Genomic DNA, 25,925 nt, shown 5'->3' with positions numbered 1-25,925 from the left:
TAAACCAAATTTGTAAGTCGCTGTGACTAATTATTAAAAATACCATGTTTTTAAAAGTACAAAAAAAACGCAACTCTTTCAAAAAGCACTTTTTTAGTTTAAAAATCAAACAACACCTCAAAACAATAAGAATGTATTATTTTTATATTTTTTTATAAAACTACATCTCAAAACGAACAAACTGAAAAAAAAATTATGATATCATTGAAACATTGAAATAGAGTAAAACATGAAAGCTAATAATAGATAGAATATGTTATTTGTTAATGTTTGAAAAAAAAATTATAAAAATCATCCGTTTGTTTACACAAATTTTGCCAAGACTTGATGCAAGAGGTCATAAAAATAATAAGACAAAGCAGTTGATTAGGTCATTGTAATGGTGTAATGAGATATGCCGGGTGATTTTTTAAACCTGAAACTTTCAAATATCTCCAGAAATAATCACTTTACGAAAAAAATTTTCATAATCAAAATGTAAACACTTGATGGAGGGAATATATTAGTGGTAAAATTAGTCCCCTCCGCTCTCCTGAAGGTGGAATGGGGAGTGACAAGTCTTAAATACGTAGGATTGTCTGAAACATTTTTTTTTCGAATCATGATAGATTCGATCACAGAAATTATTTTTTTTTCTCCTACTGAGAATAATTTTAACATTTTTTTATTGAGAACTATTGTCTAAAACGTTTCAAATAAAAAAAATCAGGGTTCGTAGCGGCCGGGAAAACCGGGAATACCGGGAAAAGTCAGGGAATTTGTTATTCTTCATAAAAAACAGGGAATAGTCAGGGAATTTTAAAAATTCATGAGTCAGGGAATTTGATGTTTGCAACTGGAAATTTTGTGAAAGCCGGCCCTGGATTCTTGAAAGAGAAAAAGGTTTTGAAACCTTTATAAGAGGTTGTTGGGTATAAAAAAGATTATGGAGTCCAGTCGAGAAAAAATTTAATGCATAAACACCAATTAGTATGTAAAAATGAACTACAAGTGACCTGGATTTTTTTTATAAGTCAGGGAAAACCTGGAGAAGTCAAGGAATTCTTTATTACTTTTGAACTATGAACCCTGAAAATGCAAAAAAAAATGTTTTCAAAAAAATCATTTTTAGGGGGAGAAGTAATTTTTTCGTCGAGCTACCCCAAATTAAAAAAAAGGTTCTACGTTACATAGAAGCAGATATATTACAAATTTTACATTGTCAGTTTTTTCCTGGTTGAGCGGAAGATCCCCTCACCACCACTCCCTGAAGGGCTACTACCGCGTACTCTTACTTTGACGGGTTCTAGATTGATCAGTTATGGGCAAATTCACTTAAAATTAACAGGGCATAAAGTTTAAACCTTAATTTACAAAATGTAATAATTTCAGGTCTTAATGTTTATAACAAATTGTTCTGTTTAAAAAAAAATTGCTCCGGACCAATTGGTCGTAGAAACTTTTTTTCTTTCAATTTGAAGGTTTTTTTACGAGCTTTCGAATAGTGTATATAACTTCTTTCAAAAGTTAAAAACCGCGGAGTTATTTTATTTGTTTATTAGGGAAAAAAGTGCCTTTTATTTGGTAACAATTATCTCGTACAATTAAATTTGAAAATAAAAATATTTTTTATTTTAACTAAAGGATGCTTGGTGTCCCTTCGAAGAAAATGAGCCCAAAAAGAATGTTTTAGTCATAACCCTGCCCCCTGAATAGTCATTTAAATATGGGCCTTTTTTGCAAAAATGGGATAAATAAATGGAATTTTGCAAAAACTATTTGACCGATCGCGCCCATATTTTGCACATCTCTTAAGGATATAAAAACTCACATTTTGGGAAAGTTTGGTAAGATTTTATTAATTATTTAAAAAGTTATTAACAATAAAAGAAAAAGCACTTTTCCCGTTTAATTTTGCAATATTTTTTTTGTTTATAAAGCAATTTTAACTTATAAAGTCTCATTTTAAAGATGAGTTTCTCTAGATCAAATCGTCTGTTGAACATTTTTTGCTAAGATTAATAGTTTTTTTACAGTAACGCGTAGAACGAAATATTACGATTTTTTGACTGATTGATTGATTTTTTGTTGATAAAAAACAATGACGCTATACTTTTTTCATGGCCCATTTGATGAGACGCCTCTTGTACTATCATTCCCAAGACTTTCCAACAATAAAATCACGCCCAGTAATTTTCACGATTTCTCGGATGATTTTTCCCTTTATTTCTTGGTCTATTAGCCATAGAATCCGAATCTGCAATAAAAAAATAGTGTTTTCTACTTCAGATTTCAAAGTTACCCCCCACCTCATCTACAAGGAGGGAGGATTAAATTTTAGCACTAATGTATTTCCTTCGTGGAATGGTTAAATTTTGATTATGTGCTTATTTTTAGGGATATTTGAAAGTTTCAAGTTATAGAATTACCCGTTATAAGTCATATAAATGCATTTTGGTCATAGAATTAAATGAACCGGCTTTTTTAAACTTGTGCAAAAAGAAACAGATTTTTGCAAGAAATATCTTTTCAGATCTAGCACTATAAACAAAGTGTTTTCCTCAAACAACGGAAATCTGGGGAATGCAGTAAAAAACTTTGCCATGCATTTTTTTGTTCGACATTCCTCTACCACGTTTGGCAGCCCAAACGTGTGTTCTATAATTAAAAATTAATCTGACTAACTAATTGCGATACGACGTCCTTATTCGTCAGGATTAAATCATAAATTTTCGTTGTGTTTATACCGAACCAAGGCGCCTGTCGAATAACGTCTAAAATCTTAACAAGGCGTCGGTCCGAATGCTTTACTAATTTTTTCTCGCTAATAAAATATTCGCATAACACGTTTAATACGGGTATTTGGTATGCGGTAGGTGTAGCTGGTGTAGATAATTAATTAGCGACTACGAATCAGATCGATTTCATTCATTTGTTTTAATATTGACAGGTCAAGTTTGTTTGTTTAAGAGAAATCTTTGCCCTGCTCAAAGAGAAATGTTTATTTACTAGGACTGCGAGTTAATTTTGAGGGATATTTTTGTAAATTCAAGGTTTTATTGTGAAAAATTGTGAACAGTATTTGTTATTCGATAGAGTGGACTGTATAAACTCTTGTGCTGATGTGATTAATTTTCTTTATTTCCTGAATATGGTACAACTACACAATTAGATTAATAGAATTTAGAATATGTCATCATTTTATTTGATTTTTCAATAACAACTTTTTTTGTTTTTGTTGCTCTGCAACCGTCTCTATACAACTTAGATTATATAAAATATATTAACATACAAAATACAAAATACTTCACCAGTATTATTTTTCAAAGTATTGTCCGTCGCTAGCCACTACTTTTTCCCCATCATTCTGGCAACATACGGATTCCGTATGCTACTAACGATTATTATATTATTTTTGCCACACTGAAAAAATCCCTCGCTTGAAAATTTGAAACATGTCTGACTAAAACTTTAGAAATTATTAAGGAAAAACCATTTTTCACTTTGACACCCTGTATCTCTTTTATTATGCGACTTGGGATACAGGTATGTTAGGTTAAATCAACTTATTTTCATCACCTAACGAATCTCTGTTATCATTTATGCCCCTTCATTTAAATACAACCTGTATTTTTAAGTTTCTAAAGATTTGTATACTTTGCTAATTATGTAAACTGAAACTTCATTGATTTCAACATTTTATTTATAATGTAGGTGTTTTACAAAATACATATGCACCTAGAATATTATTAAACAATTTTTTACCACTTGTGTCACAAAATGAAGAAGGCGAAGTTCATATAGCTTTGATTTTTTTACAAACAGGTATATTTATGCTCCAATTTAAATAACATGAATATGTATATTCGAAGTTTTAAATGATTTGTCAAACATATTGTCCAACAATTGCAATTTTGTAGGTGTTTTACAGATTGGTTTTTAGAAACGGAATCAAATTTGTCTGAAGGCGACTAAAATTTGACAAGACACATCAAAATTAACGTTGTTTGAAAATGATTATACAGTGTGTCCAAGATAAGGATGGGATAGCATTAGGATCTAGGAAACGGTAAGGGGTGGCTGAAATTAGAAAAAAGTTGTTTTTTTATACCTAACAATATGCCGTTTAGAAAGTTTTAAAATTTCGGGGAATTTCGGAAATTTTGCAAAATCGTTTTATTTATTTTCTGGTGTTATTTCAAAACGAAATTTAAAATAAATTATCTATACAATATGTCGGAGTCGTAGGGCTAACTTGGGCCTTAATATCACTACTCGTGTCACTCATCTTCACGAAATAATAAGTAATACCGTAATTGAAAATGATTTAAAATAAAACGTTACAAATAAAGTATTCGAGGTGTTTTATAACAACAACCAGAGGCCCGATAACGAATCCACGGTCAACAGAATAGCAGTGTATTCACGTCTTGAATGCTCAAGTAGAACTGCCCTCAGTACATCTCCCTGTACTTCTCTTCACTCGTCAGGTCAAAATTATTCTTAAATGAACCAATCAAATTCGTTATCTCCTAGAGATTCCCTTATAAAATAGTTATAAGGTAAATGCTATCTATCCTTTGATCGCGGCTACGTTGAGTGACCCGTAAGTCCCTCCAAACCCAAGCTTGCCATCATAAAACTCGGGAATAACATAACCGATTTAATTCATAAATAACTATTTTTAAGTTTAATGGTCTATGTACAATTTATAAAAGGGTATTCCCTGAATAAAGAATTCTGGAATTTCCAAAGTCTGAAGGACTCGGCCCGCGAGAAAGACATCTCCGACATATACATTGCCACTTTTTTCGCTCAATCCAATGGCGTCAATATTTTTGCAATCCGACGTTTCGTCTTCGAGAGGCCATCATCAGGTTAATTTTTTTAAATACGTCGCTCCTATTTCTAAGACAAAATCTAGTCATTTTTAATTCTGAATTATATGATATTACTATTACTGTAATCGCTTTAAAAGGTTTTTAGCTTGTTTTAACTATCATTTAAAATTTTTCCTGAGTACGGCTCTGAACGCTTTCAAAATATTTATTGGAGGAAGTCAAAACAGTATAAAAGTTAATACAGCAAATATCCATCAATTTTTTTTAATAATGATTTTAAAAAGTACCTAATAAAAAAATACGAATTTATGGAATGTTTTATTATTTCTAATTAGTATTGCTAATACATAGTAGTAAAACGGCTGGGTTTAGGTATAAGGAAACTTTAATAAAGTTACACTCAATTTTAGTGCAGAATGCGAATACATCAAAAAATTGAGGGTTTCCATTTAAAAATGTCGAGTTTTCAACATTTTCTGAACTTCACATTCGATAATTTTTTTGGCCACCTTGTATAAAAACTGGAAAATTTTCAGGTGAAATCCGATAAATTAGGTCTTTTACAAAATGTCCAATTCGCACAAAAAATAAACCTGTAATTCGCAATATTTTCATAATATTTGCTCTCCCACGTACTTAAAGCAATTTTAAAGCAAATACAGGCATCTGCAGCAATCTATTAAGAGTGTTATTAAATTCAATGTCACATCCTCGCACATTTTGAGATTTATACTTAATAAATGCAAATATAAGTTAATAAATTAATAAACACAAGCGAGTAGCACCTGCGTTGTTTTATATGACGGCATGTCGTATTATTAGAATTTGAATTACGATTGTATAACATATACACTGCTCAAAATAATTAGAGGAACACTTATTTAAATCTCAATAACTTTTTTATTTGTAATACTATATAAATCTAATAATGCATATCTTAAAGACTAACATTTTATTCGAATAAATTTACGAAAATAAAACAAATTTACATAATCACTCTTGAGACAACAGCGCCAATTCAAAAAAACTACAAGAAATAAAGTGAAGCGTCTGTGATCCTGTCTGTATAACATAAAGGTCCTGGTGAGATTTGGTTCACTAATATCGCGTATGCCTTCCATTAGCACGAATTACTGCTTGACACCTCCGTGGTAAGCTTCGGATGAGCCTGCGAATGTTTTCTTGTGGTATATTCTCCCATTCTTCGATTAGGGCATTTGTTAACTGTTGGAGAGTCTGAGGTGGGTCTGGGCGCCTCCGAACACGCCTATCTAACAAATCCCAAAGATGTTCGATGGGGTTTAGATCAGGACTTAGCGGAGGCCAATCCATGGATTGAATCCCGTGATGTTGAAGGTAGTTCATGGTGATAATCGCAGTATGTGGCCTTGCGTTATCTTGCATAAACAGAAAATTTGGACCTATACCATAAGCGGCTGGTATAACATGATCTTCTAGAATGAGATCAAAAAAGTTATTGAGATTTAAATAATAAGTGTTCCTCTAATTATTTTGAGCAGTGTACTTTGTATTATATCATTGTTTTCCATTAATGGGTTTTTAAAATGGTGGTACATGTCCATTGTTTTAGTGTTATTTGTTTCTTTATGCATTATAATTTGATGGTTTTAAATAATAATGATCTGTGAAAACTGACTATACTGAAAAAATATAAGTGTTCTTTTTAAATTTCGTGAATTTTAACTTGTACATTTAAAAGTTGTTATTCAAAATACAGGATATCTGCTGCTCTTTAAGAGAAAACTTCGTGCGGTAAAATTTTATCAACATCGACAATACCCTCGTCACTTATATCTTTAGACAATGGTTCTACCGCATGTAGAATGTTTAAAAATGTTTACGTTACGGCTAAACCCGACCCCTGAAAATGGCGTACTAAATAAATATTTAAGCGGTTCCGGCGTAAACATTTCTACGGCCCTTTATCATGGAAGCTGTTGCGGAATTTTATGACTCCAGCGCCGCCGTCACATTCCAGAAAATCACTTTTACTGCTGATTTACAGCCTCAGATCGAAGAATGCTTTTCCAGAAAGAGCTCCGGAACTTTTATAGTGACATACAATAGTGTTAACGAAGCTCGTTTTGAGAATTGTTCTCGGGTCAATATAGGATTTATTTGGGTTAATGTAAGGTTTATTATTCGTACTGCTGGTTGATTAGCTAATAGTTGTTTTTAATGCAAAGAAGGTATGTATGCTATATTTGAGAAAATTGAATTATGTCCCATAATTTTAGTTTTTTATCCAAAAAATTTGGGATGCAGGGTGTTCCTCAAACTTTTGAAAATATTGAATGAAAACAGAGTTATAATCATATCATGCCATATTCGTAAAGAACCAGTTTCAACGAATAACTTTGTACAATGTATATAGGTATCTACAGGGTGGCATAAAAGTATGGGAACCCCAAAAAATCTCGCGAGCTATGCATTTTCCGAAAAAAACGAATATAGCAAATGTTTTACGTTCAAATATGACCTTGACCATTTCAAAAATTTCAAAACGGCGGCGAAATCAGGATGGCGGACGGAATTTTTGAAAGTTAACCGATTGTCACCAAGAATTGGGTTTTCAAGGTCACTGATTACGAATCCGAGGCAAAATTCAAGACGGCGGACGAATTTTTTGAAAATCAGTCGATTTACATCAAAGACGGTATACGGCCGTTTTTGGGGTTGCTGATCACGAATGTGGGGTCAGTGACCCCCAAAACCTCCGTATATCAAATTTGGTCCCCATTGATTAAATTTAAAAAACCCCATCCACCATCTTGGATCCGCCATCTTCAATTTTGAAAATATGACCTCGGATTCTTGATCAGCGACCTCGAAAACCTCCGTATACAAAATTTGCTGACAATCGGTTAACTTTCAAAATTTTCGTCCGCCATCTTGATTTCGCAGCCATTTTGAAATTTTTGAAATGGTCAAGGTCATATCTGAACGTAAAATTTTCCGCTCTTTCCATTTCCAAGTTTTAAAAATCGTCTTAACCCCATAATGACCACGTTGTCAGTGGTCAGTAGCCATGGCATGGTCATCGTTGAATAGCCAGGGAAAAATCCTAACTTTCCCTATATTCTATATTTGGTTTTTCCGGAAAATGTATTTCGCGACACTTTTTAGGGTTCCCATACTTTTATGCCACCCTGTATACTGAGGCACAATACTTGGATGTTTTCTCCTGGCTGAAAAAAAAAGTGTAGCCAGCGCTTATAGCCTAAAAATATGAATGAAATAATAAAACACAGGCAGATTTTTGTCTGGATTGTTTCATACAAAATGCATGTCGCATTGGTGGGTTTTATATTGTTAAATATTTGCCCAATTTGCTTTAGTTGATTGGTTGTCCCATTAACTTTGTAAAAAAGTACAAAGTTCGACTGTCAACTAAGCTTCACTCGCGATGATCCCACATAGTTTTCTTAAGGAAGGAGTTTTCCCCTGTAAAATAGCACAGAAAGAAAGTTTGAAGATCTCCCTCTCGAACAAACTTTGTTTCATGCATTTTCATCAAGAAACGAAATAGTAGTCACACGTATAGTGCAATGCAGCTTTGAAATAACGAGCGTTCAAATAAAAACGTGGTCGAAGTTGGCTCTGACACATTGGACGTAGGGAGTAGCTTATAGCGACCAACTTAACCTCAATTCTCAACGAGCTGTATAGCAGCTGTCAGTTTCAATAACGTTAATGACTATATAACTTTATTTTAAAGAATAATCGTGATAACAATAACAAACAATTAAAGGAGCTGCGGTAAGTGTCCCCCTTCTTGTTATAACAATAAATTAAAGCAACTGCTGAAAGTGTCCTCCTTGTTCCAAGCACTTTTCACACCTGTTCCTCAAAGAATTAAAGACATTTTCTAAGATGCTCGGGGTATTGTTAATTTCACGAATCTTGTCTATAAGTCGAGCCTGCAGATGGTTTAAATCAGGAATAGGCAGTTCAAAAATAGTGTTTTTAAGGTAAGGCCACAAAAAGAAATCACACGGCGTAATATCACATGACCTCTGTGGAAATTCATGTTCAGCATTGAGACTTATTAGTCGATTTTGGAAAACTTCCCTCAACATATTCATCGTCTCGACTGCCGTATGTGCCCTTGCGCCATCTTGTTGAAAGTAAAAGTTTGTAATTTCGTTTTCTTCCAGCTGGTTAACAAAAGGAGCGACAATTTCTTCTCTATACCTTTGCGCAGTAAGAGTACCATTAAAAAAAATAGGTCCATAAATCCTCCTTCGATTGAGAGCACACCAAACTCCAATTTTTTGAGCGTGTAGAGGGCCTTCGACAAAATAGTTATCTGGTTTTTCAGAAGACCACATTCTCATATTCTGTGAGTTTACGTAACCACTTAAATGAAACCAGGCTTCATCAGAAAAAGGGTGATATTATGAAGTTCACCGTAGTTGTTTAAAAACCATTCACAAAATACAGCCCGTCGGGGAAAATCAACTTCATGAAGTTCTTGCTGACAAGTTAAACGATAGGAGAACAAACGCAAATCTTTTTTTAACACCATGTGGCAGGTACCGACTGATACTCCCACCATTTGTGATAAAGCACGTACAGAAGTTCTTGGCGCATTTTCCATTATTTGTTGGACATTTTCTTTTAATTATTCAGACCGCTTTTTAGGTCGGCCGCTTCTTTCTTTTCTTGTTACACTGCCCGTTTCAGGAAAAACATTAACACAACGCTGAACTGCACTTTGAAAAATTTTGTACTCAACAACGCCGGGAAATTGAATTTGAAATTCTATGAAACATTCCTCAATAGAATACTTCCATATTCCATCAATCTTGCGTCCATTTCTAAAGTAGGACTCTATGATAAACACTTTTTGTTCTTGAGAAAACACCATTTTAAACGCTTTTTACAACGAAAATATTCAAATTGATAGCGGCGATATAGCGCTTTGATAGATGACGTTTAAGTTCATTTGCTATACGCTACGCCCTACGTCCAAATTTTCAGAACCAACTTGACCACGTTTTTATTTGAACGCTCGTTACATGTTTTCTGGCTGATTTGTTGTATAAGAATTGTCATTTTATGTAAATATCCTAAATAACGTACTGTACAAAAAAATCAATAGGAACGTTTTTTGTAGAGAATTTTATGCTCTACAACTTTGGTTCTTTGCACGTTTGTGAAATTCTCAATATTCTTCAAGTTATTCACGAAGCACTTTTTCGGAGTTTTCCGATCATTTCGCGAATTTTCCCGGTCCGCTTCCCTGCAGAACAATTTTTTTCCTCATCTGCTAGCAAAATACTAGTCAAGTGCAAAAAATTGTGCATTTCGGAATTACTGCCATCTCAATACCTCTAGGAACTGGACTAACATTGTGATCTACAAAATTAAATCCACATATGTTGTGAATTTTTTAATAGTCTTTGCAACCTATATTAAATTTGTTTGGTGTCATCTAGTTTTTAAGCATATGGTAACAGAAAATTTCACATCAGTCTTTCAGATTTAACATTCCGTCAGTACGATTCGTATATTATAGCGTTAGTTTATAATTGAATGAAAAAATTTACATGCAAGTGTTGAACATTTTTTTAAATTTGTCTACTTCGTGATTTTACTTATTGTAACAGTCGTTATTATCGGTATAATAATGAAAAGTTATAAGCTTCATTAGGAAAGTGCCCTTAGTACTTTTTCCTAATTTTTTGTTATACACTGAACATAGAAGTTAATGAAGATAGTGGCGTAATATTATTTTCCTTAGGTTAATATGTACGAGAATTTTTTTACATATTTATACAGGGTGTTTTAGAAAAAGGTACTACAAATTTAGGAACATAAAAAAAATATTTTTTTTGTATTCATGTTTTGGTTTGGAGATTCAGAGCATCAAGTTGTTAGTTTTTGATTATCTGCTAGACGTCGCTAGCTGCGACCCTACCAAGTGATATTTTATAACAAGATTTTTGAAGTTAGATTTTTTGCAGTATGGTGCTCTTGCTAAAATAGCTGAAAACGCACAATTTTTGAGAAAAATGCAGTTGACTATCCCAAAGTCAACTAGTTTCTGTTTCATAATATAATGGGCCATACATCAAGGATAGCTTCCTTGGATGGAAATAAACCGATTAAGATCAAGTTGTCTTAGTACAATTTTGCTTGTTTAAAAAGTTATTGGTATGTAAATAAGTTTTTTATTCTATTTTAACTAATACTAACATGGTTTTTTAAGGAAGCAAGTTTGAACCAAGTTAAACCGATGAGTTTGTTTTCATCCAAAAAGTCAACTTTTAGAGTATAATCCATTTATTTTCGGACACCCTGTATATTACGGAGTGCCTTTTTTAATGTAAAATCAAATCTTACATTATAATACAGGGTTACTTAAAATTCTCAAAAAAAATTTAATGTACAGGACTCTTACAGATACAGTTGGAAAATGATTTAAAAATACACGGCACTAGAACCTGGTCCACTGTAAAAACCGACCTTGTGCAAGGCAAAGCATGTAGCATGAACGGACAAAAAATTGCAAGAATTTCTTTCCCAATGAAAGAAATAAATAAAATTTTATAACTCCCGTTCAGCAAATATCAAAAATTCAACTACCCAGTCCTTACAAACTAACACAAATGTTGTCTTCCTTCACCATCCATAAGACAAATGTTGTCTTGCTTCATTGTAAATTGAAACGATATCCATAATCTCCGAATTGCTATACACGTAAGCCATTTTTGACATTTGAAAAACTACTGTAAACACTATCGCAAAAACATCAACCTGTCAATAATTTAAAGAAGTTGTATTTGACGTCCTATATCTCGAAAATATCAGACAATAGACTCTTAGCCAACGGCAAAAAAATTATCTTGTTTCTTGATGTTCTATCCGCCCCTGAATTCATGAAACTTTTTTCCAAAACAGCTTGTATAATTAACAAAAAAAATGAAGACAAATATCACAAACACTTTCTGATTTCGTTCGTTAACATCGATACTGTTACGCCGACAATTGCGTCAGTTTTAACAAGAGAAGCAAACAACAAACAAGCACTTCAAACCTGTGCAAACACCCATAGGCGTGAATATTTCAATCAGCGCCCCGTGAAATCGCACTCGGCAAGTGACAATCCCGTAATCGATCGCAATATTATCCGCAGTTTGCATTAAAAATGAGTGGTTGTCGATTGTGCGGCACGTATCAAGTGGGCGAGGCGTACGTGGGCCTGAGTGAGGTACTCCCAATGCCCCCAAACCTACTTGTGCCGATTTAAATCACGCCACTGGAGAAATGTCCCAGAGATGTGTTCTTAAGGTCGTTCGAAGTTCGAATTATTTATCGATCGGTGCGGCAGACGGGGCTCTTGTTTGTTAGACGGATAGATTTAGGTTACTAGTTTCATTCGTCGTAAAAAATTATTTAGAGTTCCGCAGGTCAAAAGCACTCTTTTACTCTCTATTTTCTGTAGTTAAGTATCGCTTGTAATTAACTGCAAAAACACCCTTGGACTCTATGTTTTCACTAGAGATAATAAGAAGCACTTTAGTAGCCTAAAATGATACACTTAATTTTTTCATTCCGACATAAATCAAATGTATTTAGTTCTTAATATACTTCCATTAATCTAAGTCTAAAGGTGCACTTCAGTCGCAGACTAAAAGTGTTCTTGTGGATTTTAGTTTCTAACTCTAAAGTATACTTTAGCTCCTTTAAGATGAATTGTAAAAACAAACTTCACATTCGGGAGTTAAAGGTGCCCTTAAGTCATAGATAAGAGTATTCTCTATTCTCGAAAACCAAACTTTAGTTCCTCGGGATGTACTTTAGTTCTACACTAAAAGTGTTACTGTTGGACCTTAGTTTCCAATACTAAAATGTACTTCAGTCTCTTGAGGATTAATTAAAAAAACGAACTCCATAGTCGAAGACAAAAGGTGCACTTTGGTCATAGTAAAGAGCATCGTTTTGATCTTTTTCTGTATTTTAATTCGAGAATTATAAACAGGAAAAATAACCTTCAACTTCTGCCACACTTTTAAAAGTGTGTTATTTTGGTCTGTATTTTCGAAAACTACAGTGCACATTCATCCTACTGGACAAGAAAAACAAACTTCACCTTAGAATTTAAAACATACATTTTAGTCCTAAATTAAAAATGTTAGTTTAGTCTCTATTTTCGAAATCAAACATACTTTAATTCCTCTGGAATTAGATGCACTTTAGTCCTAGACTAAAAATGTTATTGTGGAATTTAGTTTCCAACACCAAAGTATACTTTAGCTCCTTTAGGATGAATTATAAAAACAAACTTCACATTCGGGAGTAAAAGGTGCACTTTAGTCATAGATAAGAGTATCGTTTTGATATTTTTCTGTATTTTAATTCGAGAATTATAAGCAGGAAAAATACCTTCTTCTTAGAATTTAAAAGAGGGATTTAAAAATTGCACTTTAGTCCTAAATTAAAAATGTTTAGTAGTTTAGTCTCTGTTTTTGAAAACCAAATATATTCTAGTTCCCCAGGAATTAGATGCACTTTAGTCCTAGACTAAAAGTGTTATTGTGAACTTTAGTTTCCAACATTGAGGTATGCTTTAGCTCCTTTAGGATGAACTGTAAAAACAGGCTTCTCATTCGGGATTAAAAGGTGCACTTTATCCATATATAAAAGTGTCGTTTTGATTTTTATTTGTATTTTCATTCGAAAATTATAAGCAGGAAAAATAACCTTCAACTTCTGCCACACTTTTAAAACTGTAAGTGTTATTTTGGTTCGTATTTTCGAAGACTGAAGTGCACTTTCATTCTAACGAACAAGAAAAACAAACTTCACCTGAAAAGTTAAAAGAGGGATTTAAAAAAAGCACTTTAGTCCTAAATTAAAAATGTTAATTTAATCTCTATTTTTTAAAATCAAACATACTTTAGTTCCTCTGGAATTAGATGCACTTTAGTCCTAGACTAAAAGTGTTATTGTGAACTTTAGTTTCCAACACTGAAGTATGCTTTAGCTCCTTTAGGATGAGTTGTAAAAACAAACTTCACATTCGGGAGTAAAAGGTGCACGTTAGTTATAGATAAAAGTGTCGTTTTGATTTTGTATTTTAATTCGAGAATTATAAGTAGGAAAAATAACCTTCAACTTCTGTCATACTTTTAAAACAGTAAGTGTTATTTTGGTCTGTATTTTCGAAGACTAAGACGAACAAGAAAAACAAACTTCACCTTAGAAGTTAAAAGAGAGATTTAAAAAAAGCACTTTAGTTCTAAATTAAAAATGTTAGTTTAGTCTCTATTTTCGAAAACCAAATATACTTTAGTTCCTCTGGAATTAGGTGCACTTTAGTCCTACACTAAGAGTGTTACTGTAGGACTTTATGTTTCAATAATAAAGTGTGCTTCAGTCCTTTGAGGATTAATTAAAAAAACAAACGTCATACTCTTGAGTTAAAAGGTGCTCTTTATTTTTAAAAATATTTTAAACCTAAAAATATTTTAGTTTTTATTTTCGAAATCTAAATGTACTTGAATATCTCGGGAATTAACTGCAAAAACAAACCTCATCGTCGTAATTCAGATGCATTTTAGTCCTAGATTGAAAGTGTTATTTGATCTTTATTTAGGAAAACTAAAGTGCAATTTGGGTATTACCTACAAAAATAGGCTTCATCCTCGAATTAAAATATATACTTTAGTTTTAGACTTAACTGTTGTTTGGGTACTTATTTTAGATTATTTGTATTTTGGTCTTTACTTTCGAAGACTAAATTGTTGTCTTAAGACGTTTAAATGTAAAAAACAGCCTATGTATTAAAGGTGGTTTTTTTATTATGTATGTATTTAAATTTTTCTTTGTAATCGTTTTTGCATTATCTGAGCTAAAGTGTTATTTAATTTTTATTATAGAAGACTAAACTGTATTTTTAGACCCATGGGAATTAAGTACAGCGCGAGCTGCACAATTTATAGTATTTTTGATTTCAAATATATTTACTCTTATATTTTCCTTGTGTATATAATATTTCTTACATTCTTTTTTACACTTTCTGGGCTAATGTTTTATTTTATTTATCTGAAGACTAAAGACTAAAGTGTACTGATAATTTCAAGGCATTTAACCAAAAATAAACATACCCTAGGGTTTAAAATGAACTTTAGTTCCCGATGGATACAAAGCACGCCATTTTCACAATATTTTTTTCTCAGTTTAGCGAAGTGCTACTTTTTCAATAACACAAAACAGAATATTTACGAATTCATTAATATTAATACGCAGGTAAGGTCGTTCGTAAACCTTTGTGTTAAGCCTGCAGAAAATAAAAATACTTATCTTATTCACACATCTCGTTGCCGAAAGTGTTTTCTCTTTCATCTTGAACACGACGGGAGTTTCCTTCTTCGTTCTGATAATTCCAATCGAACCATCTCCAAATCGTCGACGTAGAAAAAAACGGTAACGGTGGAACAATTATTTATGGCATTTTTTTTCTCTTGATGCGTTCACAGAGATGGCGTGCGCACTCCGATAATTTTATAGTATAGCCAGTTTCACTGCGAACAATATATAAAAAATTGCCTAGCGCTGATAATTGTCGAGTTAATTAATATTAAAAAAGTGTATGTTAAGTATGTAGAAAATTCTAAATTGCTAATCGTACTCTAGTAACCTATATTTTCACTGTAAGAGAGAATGAAAAGCACTTTAGTCCTCTGTGAATTGTTATTTTTTGTACATTGGCGTAAGTCAAAGGGATCTAATCTTTAAGTACTTTCGTCAATATTCAGTATAAGTCTGTTTAATCTGAAACTAAAAGATGCAGTTTATTTAGTCCTAAACAAAAAAGAAAAATTTCAAAAAGTTAAAATTAAGTTGCTCTTTACAACTAACAATGTAAAACAGAGTTATAAATAAATTGTGTTAGGGTCAGGCAAAACCTGCTCGGGAATTCGCTCTTTTTGCATTAAAACTTAAATTCGACTGGACTACATTAAGTATTATGGTTTCTGGACAGAAATAGATTTCAGCAGTGTATTTTTGAAATTCTATTCGTGATGATTATTAATTTTAATAATACCGTCATTTTAATTTTAATATCTGTAATTACTACGATTTGCATAGCATTTATGTGGTTTAAAAAATGGTTCTGAAACGAAACGACTGTCCCTGCAGTAACAAGTGGGTGATATACTTTATTATAAGTAGTATAATTATATATTCCCACGCAATTTTGTCATTTTGGAGTCATCCGAGTTAGTTGAACACAAGAATCACGAATCACGTTAACTCGGAATTTTAAACTTAAGGTGAGCGACATTTTGCTCGTTAATTTGTTTTTATGAAAGACAGAAATAATGTATAATTGTAAATTTACAGAATGTGTATGTAAAATGTATATATTTCCATTTCATTTGTTCATTTTGTTGATGTTACTACTATAATTTTACGCCTGTATCTTCATCGTCATTCACTGGTGATTTAAAAAACAAAAAAGGCAAAAAAGTTTCTGACATGTGTACAGAAATAGTAAAATTTATTCATTCTGCAATTCCAAAACCTTTAACAGCATTAACAGCATATTTCTCAGGGTATACATCCGAATTTTGCAAAAGTCTTTGAAAAAAACCCAAATTGTCGTTTATTCTGCCAAAAATCTAACTCCAGAAAATCGAAAACAATAGTTCCACAACTTTGTCAACACAATTAGTTAGTACATTCCATGTTGGCTTTAAGCAAAAACAAATTTTATGTTTTCAATCTATATCTCACTAAAGCACCCAATTGTCTCATGAAAACCGTAAACAAATTGCATTTATATGGTTTTACAATTCAAAACTCTGATATAATTACATCGTACCTTACCAACGGACATCAGTATGTAATATATAATATTCTAGATCAACTTGTCTCGTTCTCAGTGCAGGAGTGCCACAGGGATCAGTGCTTGGACCTGTACTATTCTTCATTTATGTTAACGATTTAACCAGTGTATAACTCTTTATTGTCTACTTAGTTTGCTGAAATCATAAATATTACTGGGCCAGGATTTGTATTAAGGGGGGCGTTTTTATGCGCAATTTTCAATGAGTTTTTTGTCCAATTGTTTAAAAAATCTAAGCAAGTTAGAAACGATATCTCTTCACTGTACTACTCATACAAGTGTTCTTCAGGGTGTGAGATAACTGACAACACATTTTAAGTAAGAAAAAAAAAACATATTTTTTTATCTTACGTTTCCTGAACTTTACACGACTGTTGAACATACAGATAAAAGCGTACGGTATTATAAACATACCCACACCCAGCAGAATGCTTTTAGGATACTATTTATACATGAATTAATAAGAATTATTGAGTAGTTTTATAAATCAATTGGACAAAACAGGAAAGGTACGTGTTCTGATATTTTATATTATCCGTCATCTTTTCATGCCGAGCAATTGAAGAAATCCTTCGTATTTCAACTTTTCTATAGTTTAGACACTATCGAAAAGAGGGCGATAGTCACAGTTGTCGTTCTAAGGTATTTTTTGCTGAACCAGAGCCGGACTAACTTCAATATGTTTGAGTTGTATTTGCGCTGATTTTAGATAATATAAAAGAATGTGATGGCAGTGCTTGTTTGAATGGGAATATTAAGCTTTGCATGTAAAATAATCATAATAATAAAACTGTTATTCCGAGTTCTTACAAATACTGTTAAATACTAGTAAGTTAAAAAATTTTAATTCTGACAATTAATAATTAGTCTAATAGTAAAAGAGCTATAAACACAAATAAATTATAGTACTTAATACACATATTTTGATAATAGTCCAGATAATATAATCGATAATATAATTACTAGAGAAGAAAGAATTAGGCAAATGCCATTCGGTATCAGTCAGACTGTCTAAACTAAAATGGAGCGTGATAAGATAATTAAAATTTACTACACAGTGGCAGTTTTTTTTAGAAGCGGGGGAGTCAGTGTCTCCCTAAGATTTCTTTAAGATATTTTTCACAAATTGATTATTGTATGTTTTACTAGTTATTAGATCCAGTATAATTTTAGAAACCATAATTCTGAATACAGAATTTTGTATGTAATAATTACTGTTGTTTGTTGAAGAGTGACTTCAAGTTATTATTACATTTTTCTTGAGAAGCAAGCCAAATGAGTTCCCCTAAAAATATTTTTTACAATTTAATTTTTCTGTTCGTGTTTTATTAGTTTTTAAACGAATTGTTTATAATTAGCCTCTGTTTAAAAAGTGATTGATTTATGTAGATACTTTACAATTTACAACACATTTTAAAGCAAATGATTCGTTCTCGCATCGTCACGATGAAATAGGTACGGTCACATATTACTAACAATATGTGGTACGGTGGAATACGGAAAGTGCAGGTGTATAGTACAATTCGCCGGCATGCCTCTGATAAAGTGTTTTTAGATGTGTTTAAATAAAGGGCATGTTTTTATGACAGAATAGGTACCTACTTATTATTAATGTAGGTCAAGGAGGAACTGGAGGCAAATACGCTGTGAACAAATGAAATGATGACTTACTAATTAACAATATTTTGTAAATTTGATTATACCAGTTAGATTTTTTTTACAGTTATTTTTGGTTTTACTATAACTGCTTAATTATATGCCTAATTAATAACGATTGTATAGCATCAGTATTTCGTACTTTTTTGGCGGCAGATTAACAAGCGTGCGTTGTATACTAATTTGCTTAACATTATATTTAACATTTTTGATAAAATATTAAATCAAATGTAGTTTTCTTATATACAGGGTGTCTCAAAATTAGTGTCCAATAATTTACCACTTGATTATATTGCGAAAAATAAGAATATTTTTTCAAATAAACATGTGTAGAGAGATGTTTCCTAAGGGAGCTACACCCCCTAAATAGGGCCTCAAAAAAAAATTTTTTTTTAATATTTTCGAAATGGGTTGAAGGAAAGTTATGAATGTTGATACCATGAATGCTCTTAAAAGTCGAAATAGATTATCATAAAATTTTTCAAAAATTTTAATCATCTCAATTGGGGGGGGGTCGTCGGCTAAAATTTGCCACTATTCTTTTGTTTGCCCAAATTTTCAAATTCAGATCAAAACAACATCACCATTTTTTCATAGAAAACTCAGATCAATCAAATTTTATAGCAACAAATGCATGCAAAAATTTGAACCGATTCTCCCCCTCCTCTTGCTCGGGACGGCCCATAACAAAGTTTTCAAAGCACTTTTCACGTTGTTTATTACAATGTATATTGATATGATGACATATGAAAATTCATAATGGTACATGTGCCCATTTTAGCCACTCAAAACAAATTTTTTGAATTTTATTAAGGTAACGTAATAAATTGCTTAAATTCGTTTTTCTTGGAAATGGAGCATTTTATCCAAAGAACTAAAGAGTACCTCTTTTATAAAGGATATGAATATCTATCATATGTTGGCATGAAAACTTGAACTTGAAAATTTCGACAAGTAAAAAAATAGAGGCAAATTTTAGCCGACGATTAAAATTTTATGATGATCTTTTAATGAGCGTCAATTATGTCAAAATTTATAATTTTCCTTGAACCCGTTTCGAAAATATTTAAAAAAATTAATTTTTTGAGGCCCCCATTTAGGGAGCGTAGATCCCTTAGGAAGCATCTCTCGACCCATGTTTATTTGAAAACATACTCTTATTTTTGGCTATATAGGTAATCAAGTGATAAATTATTGGACACTAATTATGAGATACTCTGTATATAAGGAAGCTCTACATTTGATTTAATATTTTATCAAAAATGTAAATTAAAATGTTAAGCAATACAACGCATGCTCGTTAATCTTCCGCCACGTTTTTTTTGAATACCACGAAAATAAAAAACTTTATTAGGCCGACATGCAGGTTTGCTAAAATAAACAATGTTTAGAAAAAAATACACATGCTTACGCTGGAAGTATGGCTCTCGTAATAGTATAAGTAAAATTTTCATATTTTTTATTTCAAAGTGTATAATGGTTAGTTTTCTTATTACTGAATGTTAAGTTTCAATAAAATATATGTTTGCTTATATTTATTTTCTTACAAATCTATGTACAGAGCCACTAAACATGCGTGCAATGTAGGAATAATATATCATTCTCCGTCCCTTGTGCGTTTGCTAGCCTGAACCCATCTCGCTTGCTCTCACAGACCGCTACGATGTTCACGACGGAGACGGAGCCCTTTTATTGGCTGTAATTAAGAAACGCTCCGACTTTTTTGTCTGTAATTTCACTTTTGTGGTCAAATTGTATTCCTAAAGCCAAATTTCATAGTCTGCAGGTGGTACAAATCAAGGAGTTTTTGAAAAAAAAAACAAGTTTGAGTAGCCGCCTCCGGCCAAACGTAGCGATATTTGTTCACTTTAAACCTATTTCAACATTAATGTGCTTATCTTTTGGTACAAATGATGGGAAAAAATCACGCCAGCTCTTAGGCTACAAGTATTTAGTCCAAGCATTATAGAGAAATGCTTACAGAAATTATTACCTGGACAAAAAAAAATGACCGTATAGAAAATTAAATTTTAAATCGAGTTTCTTGTTCTTTAAACTCGATCCAAAATGGCGAACATGGTTAAAAAAATCGCAAAGTTGCAAAAATGGTTTTTCTAAAATAACTAAAAAAATATAGCACCGATCGAAAAATTTTAAAAGAGAAAGTTGTAGGTTTTAAAAAGACCTATCGACTGATTTTTTGTAAGTACCGATTGCTTTGTTACTTTTCGAGATATATCGAAAAAACCGTTAAAAATCTTCTCTTTTCTCTTCTTCTATAACTCGTTTACATTTAGGTTCCCTTACTTGCTATTTACTGCAAGCATAGCCCGCGGCAAGCCAAAAAATACATTTTTGAAAAATTTTAAAATAATAATAAGAGTAAAGAAGAATAATAAAAGTAAAAAAAAATGTAAGTAAAATAAAAAGTAAACATTTACGGGACTAGTTTGCTTCTAATGCGAAAATGACTGTAATATTCGTGTTTAGCTACCCCAGATTAAGTACAAAAGAATTTTTGTACGTGATCCAGAAGCCGAGATATCAAAAATTTTGAAAGCGCGAGACTTTAGACTGCACGTCATCAGTTTTCAGAGCGAGCGCGCGCCGCTTCCCCCTACTTCTCCGGCCGGTCCAGCTGACGCACTCAGCGCTTGCACGCTTCACTTTATTACTCAATTCTTAATTACTAATAGGTACTAAAAATCAAGTAAACATATCCTATTTTTTTTATTTTGAAAATATAAATATTGAATATTAACCTCCATCAAGCGCATCGCTGTAAAAAATGTTAATTGCGTCTTCAAATTTTTTTTTAAATAAAAAAATTATCTCGGCTCCAGAAGGTCGTAGAAAAACATTTTTTTTTTAAATTCGTGAAAAAATGTCAGCAGTTTCCTCCTTTAAAAATAATTTTCATAAAATAAAAATTGAAATAGTTATTTGAAAAAAACACCCAAAAAAGTGAAAATTTTTCATATTTTGATCCTTAAAATTAATAAAATCGTCAACATTCGTCAAAATCAGTCGATAGATCTGTTTAAAACCTACAACTTTCTCATTTAAAATTTTTCGATCGGTGCTATATTTTTTTACTTATTTTAGAAAAACCGTTTTTTGCAACTTTGCGATTTTTTTAACCATGTTCGCCATTTTGGATCGAGTTTAAAGAACAAGAAACTCGATTTAAAATTTAATTTTCTATACGGTCATATTTTTTTTGTCCAGTTAATAATTTCTGCAAATTTAACATTAATCCGTGACAGAATGCTTGGACTAATTTGCAACAAAAAAACTGGTCTGCCAGCCGGTAAACACGAACACGTGCTCTTTGTATTGGTACAATTGTGAAATAAATATGAAATGAGTAATGAACTACAATTAATAAATTATGAAAATATTTACCAGAGGATCTGATAACTATTTTGTTTTTTTATTTCTATTTTTCTCCTATTTTATGTTTCTCAATAGGTTCAGGGTGTTTAATACTACATTAATTATCATAACATAACATATCATATTCATAACATATTTTATCTATATATTTTTAAGAAAAATAATGAAATTTTTCTGTACATTTTAATTGTCTGGAATACAGTTGCATTGTTATTTAAAATCATTAAAATTGTCTTTACCACAATGTTTCCATACTTCCAACATAATGATAATAATCACAAATATTTCACAAATATGTCTGTTAAATGAAATTAAAATATATAGAACATTAAGGATATAAAATGAGCATCATTTTGCATTCGACATACCCAGTAATAAAGAATCTGGGGAATTTGAAGTTTTTGTCAAAAAAAGTTGTTTGGTATATCTAGTGTTTACGAAGTTAGTTGAAACCGTATAAAAACTAAAAGTCGGCATCTCTTTCCGGGCACAATAAAGAGATGCCGACTTTTAGTTTTTATACGGTTTCAACTATCTTCGTAAACACTATAATAAATGTTTAAATTTTTGATAGTATCAAGTATAGTATTCCTCTGTTTCCACATCCAATATTTTATTAAAACACTGTAGGTCATTATATTATTTTTCTGTGCAAATATTAAAATTATCTGACAATTCTTGTTCATTGCACATATTTTCCCTAATGCGGCTCTGGACGATAATAGGCTTACCAATGTCCTGAGAATATATAGTTACCGATTAAAGAAATCTTTACGTCGATTGCTATGTGGTATTATGAAGTTGTTCTAGTTTGGCATTAAGCTAGTAGAGACCGCCACTTCCTGGATGGATTTTCTACTATCTATCAGGTGCTATCGCTGTCTTACCAAAAGTGCGATTTCTTGTCTATAAAACGGCGCCCTTAACTGAATTAATTCACAAAACCAGACAAGCTAAATCAATGATGCAGGATTGGTTTCAGTTTAATCAATTAAACTTAAATAGAACTATAGTAGAAACTGTAGAATTAGATAACAAATGCAGAATCTGTGAAATTCTTCGGTATATGTTTCGACATCAAGTAATTATGGAGTCACCATAATTCATATTTGCAATAGAATTTAAAAAAAAGTGTGTCTGCTACCTGCTAACTTTGGAGCTCATCCTGGTCTTATTTACTCGATGATAGTTTCTTATGTTATCTAATTTGGGGTCATGCTACTTGCTGAATTTTTAGTTAAAATAGTTACTTACAAGGAAAAACAGGAGAATAATCTCCGGTCTCAAATTCAGAGATGACTAGAACAAAATTTATTCAATTTAGAATTTTAACATTTCCTTGTGTATACTATACTCGGGACGTAATGAGGCTCATTTTCATTTTACTAGAAATAAAAACAACCCTCAAAATTTGTACCTCGAGTAAAATAAGGAATGAGATTGGATATTGGGGTGTTACAGGACCCCGCACAAACCTTATGGAAAATGGCTTTCGGTCAAAATGGCTGAAATTTAAATATGATATAGTTCTCACCTTCCTGAGCAAAAATTTTCATGGGCCCAAAGCCATCAAAATAACTCGGAAACGCACAGGAATTTCGAAACAGAAGAAAGGACATTATTTTTGTTAAACTGTATGTATGTAGATAATGAAAATAAGTTTTTTTTTTAAATAGTCATTGGCGTAGAAGTTCTGTTTAAGAAATGGGTTGAGCACCCCCTCCACTCTGTCACTGTGCAAGTTTTTGAACATTCTTATCGCTTGTTTTATGCCCCTTAATTAATAGGTATTATCCCCCAAACATGAAAAAAATCTAAGCATTCGTTTATGTTATAATGAAAATTCGAGAAAAACAAATTATATTCAACACCCTGTATCTCGGAAACGAAGCCTTTTGCGACATATGTTTATAGGAACTTTTCTTTTTAAAAAACATGTGTTCTATCTCCTGTTAAAGTTTGTCTACAAAAAAACTGACTCACCCTGTATATACGGAGAAAGGGAGATATGCATACACCTATCTGCACTTCAGCACCGTGCTATGAAATCGTTCGCTTCAAAGCTCTATATCTTTAAACCTTCTCATAGGATCGCTTTGGGCCATGACAACTTTTGCTCAGGACCGAAAGCCATTTTCCATAAGGTTTGTGCGGGGCCCTTTTATAGCGCTCTATCTTAAGACATAAATGTTTTAGATTTAAGATGTTAGTTAAGTATAAAGTCAAGCAGTTTCTGTTAAATACAGCTATTATAGCACGAATTTCTTAAATAATAATATACCTTGAACATAAATAATTATTGTATACGTGACAATTGTTTTCTGTACTACATAATTTAGATATTTATCTTTTTTGTGGTACATTATTTGATTGAGACTACTTTTAGTTATTTAGGTTAAATTAATTTTATATTATACAGGATGTAAGAAGTTTGACTACCATTACTTCAGCATGATAAAAAGTAATCATAAATGAACAAAAAAGTTGTATATTGCCTACAGAGGCGTAAGATTCACAATTTTCAAAAATACAATAATATTGGGGAGTTTTATCACAACATGATAACAGTGCTTAACCTAACGCCATACAACTGATGCATACCACGTGTGCACGCGGCAGACTTGTCTTACGGAAAAAATGTAAACAACTATTATTGTGAAACATTAGTAAATTTAAATTGTTTTCCAGTTTTTAAATAAATATAATAAAATGTATCGATTTTATAGTACGAAGATAGTGTTGTGCTTAAATTTTAACTCAAATTTTAGTAATTATGAATCTCTTAAAACAGGAACTTAACTTTTAATCAAATTATGTATTTGAAAAATATGTAATTAAAGTACCCAAAGAATCACGTCGTCCAAATAATTATACGTAATAAAAATAATTTAAGTACTTACCAAAAAGAAAAATTCAGTAATATTTAAACGCATAAGTACAAAACAAACTACAACATATGCTCAAAATGTCCACTACCATTTTCGAATCCAATTTTCGCGCACTCGCTGGAAACACCTCAAGAAAAGGAAATAGTGGTACGCAAAAACCACTCCGACACGGTCGAATCCAGATACCAACTGAATTGCGTATTTTTGATTGCTGAACACCTTAGTACCTCGTGTTAATAAACCGCCGCGCGGTCACATTGCTCGATATGAATTTTATCGAATTTTAAATTTATTACAACGCTAATTATTTTTTAGAATTAAGCAAAAATAAGTTCAAAAAAGTGATGAAACATTGTATTTTATGGTATTCTATGCACGCAGTTATGTCAATATTCCTTAATTAATTGAACTTTTGTACATCAAGTTGGAGATCATTTTTTGAAATGGTTGAATTTAGGACCCATGTCATATAAGGTTTTTTTTGTTTATTTTAATATATTCTATCGTCTGTTAAATTTAAAGCAGTCAAATATCTAACACCCTGTATGTTCTGTAATATATTAAGCTTATTATCGACATATATAAGCTTGCGTCTGAGATAGCTCCGCCCACAAATGCTGAAAGGGAAATGTTCTTATCCCAAATCGCCTATATCTTATTCTCTCTAGCTGAATGCGTTCTTTCTCAATCTCTCGCAACTCTACCTGAGTCAAAAACGCAAACTTATTTACGTCAGTCTTTTTTAACACTGTGAACTGTTTTTTTTTCCTTCTTCGCCCTGTGTAAAAAATATTAAGAGTTCATTAAACCACCAATTTTGTAATTTTACCGCTTTACAAACACTTTTCAATTCAAGAGAGCCATATCACCGTCTAATTCGTACCTCCCATCATCTGTTACGCCACGAACAATTTCCGGTTGTTAAAATTCGAGGGCCATCATTTATCTTTTGACCGTCCGAAATACAGTTATTAAATGTCCGCGGTACTGTGCGACCTAACTGTAGCGTAGGTACGTGATGTTTGGATTCGTGTATGGGAAATGTACCAGTCGCCGGGTGCATAGACTTCGTAAAAATGTATTTAATTATTGGACCATTCTCAAAATACACAGTGCTTATTTCGTAGTGATTCAAAATGTATCACTTCGAATTATGGCCAGTGTATTCGTTATCAGTGTAAGGCGTGAGGCGTGTAAATCTATGCGTTGCGCGTTGAGAGCGATATACAGGGTGGCCAAATGAAAACGAAACAGAGCCATTTTTCAGGAACTGCGTCAAGATTG

General features: G+C 32.2%; 1 protein-coding gene across 1 annotated transcript in view; it reads left to right on the top strand.

Annotated features, from left to right (window-relative positions):
* Positions 1–25,925, top strand: part of LOC108907535 (mitogen-activated protein kinase-binding protein 1) — a 101,636-nt gene that overhangs the window by 26,618 nt on the left and 49,093 nt on the right. The window lies entirely within an intron of this gene.

This window comes from Anoplophora glabripennis, unplaced genomic scaffold (assembly GCF_000390285.2).
Source record: "Anoplophora glabripennis isolate ALB-LARVAE unplaced genomic scaffold, Agla_2.0 scaffold20, whole genome shotgun sequence".
NCBI lineage: Eukaryota > Metazoa > Arthropoda > Insecta > Coleoptera > Cerambycidae > Anoplophora > Anoplophora glabripennis.
Note: the sequence above shows the minus strand (reverse complement) of the source record. Positions and strands in the feature narration are given on the sequence as shown.